The following is a 4,872-nucleotide window of genomic DNA, read 5'->3' as shown; positions in this document are numbered from 1 at the left end:
ACAGCTAAAAGCAAAGATTCCCCCAGGCTGGTCTTGATGTGATTCTGAAGGAAGCAGGAAACACCAGCTTCGCTCCTGCCTGCCCAGGGACCAGACACTCTATATTGGGTTAAGAGTACAATAAAACCTTTGCCAGCTCAGGAGTGACTCAGCAGCTCGTGTGCATTACATCAAGCCCTGCACCATCAAACATGCTAGCAGGAAAGACAAGAGAGAATGAGAAAACACATGGTTTGGGAGTTCCCCATGCCCATAACGTGGTATAACCCCTCTCAAAACTGCAGCAGGTTTATCTGCTCCTGACTGGAAAGGGCTAAAACGGCAGGAAAAGCAAACTCCATTGACCCAAATACTGAAGGCTGGTGAAAAAACATCTGGAAAAGGTCAGCAAGCATGCTGGTTAACGTTACTGCTCGAGGATATAAAGAGAGAGCTAACCGTGCCTGTGTCCTGACAGCTGGTAGATACCCTCTCAAACCACCAGATAAAAAGCCACCAGAGGCAGCCAAGAGAAACTGCAGGTATGGAGCAGCTTTTGTAGCTAAACACACTACAGGAGGGTTTCAGGGTGGAGAATACCAGAAAAAGCAAGCTCTGTCAAACATGAGCAATGGCTGATGATTTAGAGGCTCATACAGAAGCGGCTAACAGAAAACTAATGACAGACGTAACAAGCCTCTGAGTAATCCAATGTATGCCACCTAGTCAGGCCCTTACCTAACAGCTTCTTCACTCGTGCATTCTAGTAATTGGTCTTTATAAGGTTGGATTTAAATGCTTGTACTCTTAAAACAAAATGAAAATAAAAATAAATTAGGTTATGGCAGTAACAGCAGAAGCCAACTGTGATGTGAAATGAGCTGTGTTACCTTCCTGAGACCTGGCTAGAGTCATAAAATCAAAGTTCAGAAAAAATATCACTTGATAACTTCCTTTTGCCTTCAGAAGTGAAAACCCTCCAGCACTAGTCAGAAAACAGCTGCTGTGACCAAACGATGGGTAGTGCTGAGATCAGCCATTCCCTGTTGCCTCTAGGGAGCATGTGCCATTCTGATGCCATTCTGATGTGTTCTATGAACACAGGATTCATAGCTCATTAAAAGCTCCACAGAGAACGGGAGCATCAGAGAGTACAGCCCTGTAAACAAGCAATGAGGACACTTCCAGCTGAGTGTGGGGCGGAGGGTGTGATGCAATCCCCACTCTGAAGCATTACTAATGCCTTTTGTCTTAGTTGCATGAGATGAATTTCACATGTCAAATTAAAAGATGAAATCACCACATGGCAGCCTACCACCTCCTGGGGCAGTACTATGACTACTAGAAGTGTTTCAAAAATCAAGAGAAAAGCACAGCTGCCAGGGAGTGACAAGCTGATGTTCAACTGAGATCTAGATGCTTATTCAAGTCTTGAACTCAACCACTGTGCACAATCAAAAAATCAACAGGTTCAATCTTGCTATTGGGATACAGGGATTGGTACAGAAAAAGAACAGGATGAAAAGAACAGGATGAAAAGAGAATGAAAACCAACACGAAGCAATAGATCAGGAGATGGATGATGCACTTTTCAAAAAAATTACATTAAGACATACCTTTGCACATTACTTATATCCACTTTGAACATTCCTGGGCCCTCAAAGTGGGAAGGAAAGTTTCAAGCATCACATCATATGGCACAGCTACGCTTGACAGTTGCTTTTGGTGCAACTATAACTCATGAAAACTATCTCTCTCCACCACTCAACTGTACTGTTTTTTCAGGAAGCATCAAGAACTGGAACACATCACAGCTGCCTTGAAAAATGGTAAAGTTTTTTTTTTTCAGTGCAAAACTACAGATACAGTTGGAGGGTGCAGCTTGATGGCAAGGGTTGTGGAGCCCTGCCTGGTGAGATCCATCAGGGCAGCTGCAGGGTCCATTAACAAAAGGAAATTCAGCCCCAGCCCGTGCTAGCTGGCTGCTCTGTTTCATTTAGTCCAGAGTCCCAGGGCCAGAAGTGAAGCTCATAGAGGCAGAACAGTGGTCAGGCAAGCACAGCACTTGGTTTCCTTAGGGGTTCAAAAAGCCTAAGCCAGTTAATTTAAAAGTATCAAGCTCAGCAGGAAAACCCCCCAGATTACTAATCATTATTAAAGAGGGAAAGCTTTTGTAATGTCCTTCAGCTCAAAAAACACTAACAAGACATTTTCTTTCTCATATACAGGGCAGCTGTGCCAAGGACTATGAAGCCAAAGCCAAGAGTCACGCTGCCTTTTTTTTTTTTTTTTTAGTTTAAGCCCGGCAGCAGCTTAGTTGCAGCAACAGAGTATGATCTTCTAGTACACAGCTCCAGTTCTTCAAAACCTTAACATAGGAACGTGGACAGAAAACATGAAAAGAGATACACACCTCTAAATGCTTTCTCAATTGCAGAGGAACTGCACAAGAAACAGCGTAGAAGTGAGAAAGGTCATACTGCTGCTATGGAACATCTAGACAAGGATCTACACAACTCTCCCCAAACCACTGAACAAGTCTGTGACACGGCATCAAACCATACTGATTTCAAGCTGGATGTCTGATGACAGCATCCAGCATCCTCTCTATGACAGCAAATATGAGCTGTAGACACTGGCTACCAAAAAGTGATTCTTGCTGGCAGAAAAGACATCTCATGACAATCTTTTCATAATTGTGTCAAATATCTCTGCCAGAAGAACAGTATTTTCTTTCCTCAGGTTCTATTTAAATTTGGTTTCTGGCCCCAAAACAGAGAGGGAAGAAAAAGGCTCATGAAAGAAAACAAAAGATGCATCCCAGTTTTAATCCTATTTTTCACTCTAGCTATCAGATAGCTACAAAAAAACATACAAGATTTGGCTTGAGTGCTTGTTCAAGTCTCTAGAGATGGAGAAAAGGAAAGCTGAAAAGACAGAGGCAGAGATAAGAACAGAGATGAGAAAAGGCACAGGGAATAGCAAGAAGCTGGGTTTACGTTCTGCACACTTCTTGGCACAGAGCTGCCATGTCATAAAAACAGAGGATCTTTTCAAAAGTGAGCCAGTGACACAGTAATATTGCTGAGATGGACCATTTCTAACAGGTCCCTTTAGACAAACCAAGGGCCAGGTTGGGCGAGGCTTTGAGCATCCTGGTCTAATGGAAGGTGTCCCTGTCCACAGCAGGGGGTTTGGAACTTAATGACCTCAAACGTCCCTTCCAAGCCAAACCATTCAACGATTCTATGACACTTTTGGTGAAATGTCTTTTAAGTGGCATTTCACACTTTTTTCACTGCTGTCCACAGTCTCCCAGTCAGCTCCAGCCCCAGAGTAACCAGAGTAGTAGGAAGGGGCACAACACATGCAAGTACCTCCTACATCCTTCTTCCAAACAGCAGGTCCCCAGATGATGTGACAGTAAGTTTCCATGACAATAAGGTAAGACACTAAAGAAGTAATTCTGGAAATCTGACTAACACAAAACAAATACAAACAACAAGAGCAAAAATGAGAAAAGATTTGGTAAAAAAATAAATCCATCCATCCAATTTTGTTCTATCCAGACTACAAAACATGAAATATCAAATATTAAAAATATATTAAAAACCCCAATAATAAAGAAAAAAGGGGCCCCAATTTACAGCTGTTAAGTACAGAGTTACTACTACAAATAAGCAGTTTGTAAATGAAATATTTTTTATATCTGCTGTACATACAAACATTGATTTGCTTATAATGTATATCAACATAAAACCACTATAAAACTATTCTTTATCTAAAGTTTTAGGGCTGATAACTTTTGTAATCAAGTTTTCTTTCTGAACAAACATTCATTCTCTCATTTGAAATATGTTTCCTGTCACCTCAGAAGACCTATCAATATTCATTAACCTGTTTTGAACTCACTTCTAGATTTACTACCTTAATTAGAAAACACCACTTTTAAGAGTTTGTTGTTGTAGTACGATGGTACAAAGTTAATCTAGAATTACTGATGCGCTGGCCTTTCTTTTGAGACTGTTTTAAGGAATTGGTGTCCAATCTCCAACACTATGGAGGAAGAACAACCCCTTTTAGATGCAGGTCCCTCTCCTCTCCTGTGGGTAAGCATCTGTGTACAAGTCAGATGAGGCACTCCAGGGACTTGCTTCCCACTATCCTTTTCTTATGGAAACCTTGTGAATCTTTCCTTGGCATGTAACGAAGTGTGGCAAGTGTGAGACCTTAGTGCACAATGGAGATGTGGCTGTCACATAAACAGATACACAGTGGTGACACCTGCATTTCTCTCATGGAACCTTCCAAGTTCCTGACATCCTTTTCCAGCCTTGAGGCCTTATGTTTGCCACATTTTAATTTGCATGTTACAGAAGGGTGCAAGAAAAGCAACAACACTTGCTTCTGTATATGAAGAGCAAAAGACAGGATTCCTTAGTCCATTTCCCTGGTGTCTCGAACATTGTATTTCTTAGCCTTGGATCTTAAATCACTCCCCATAGGAACTTGAATTTAGGTGAAGCTTATCAGTCACATCCTGGGTGGGGTCTGCCAATACGTCCTAAGACAAAACCACATTGGAAATGCTCAATATACATCATCTCCATTCATTACCACATCAACTACATCAAAATTGTACTGGCACTGTGCTCCTATAAGCAGTGGGAAAAAAAGCAGTCACAGAATTCAAAGCCATTAACACAATGCATTTTAAAATATGAACCTTACAAGGCATTTTGGACTACATAAAATCAAAGACTGTTCCTCAAAGTAAGCAATAAAAGAGCTATTCAAGCAGTCAGCTTAAAAAGGAACATACTGTTCCTTTCCATTCTACTCTGTACCCATGAAAGGAATCAAAAGTTTAAAGCTAATTTCTATTTTCTGTTC

Source organism: Manacus vitellinus, unplaced genomic scaffold, assembly GCF_001715985.3.
Source record: "Manacus vitellinus isolate BGI_N305 unplaced genomic scaffold, ASM171598v3 scaffold_4_pilon, whole genome shotgun sequence".
Lineage (NCBI taxonomy): Eukaryota > Metazoa > Chordata > Aves > Passeriformes > Pipridae > Manacus > Manacus vitellinus.
This window is presented reverse-complemented; position numbering follows the sequence as displayed.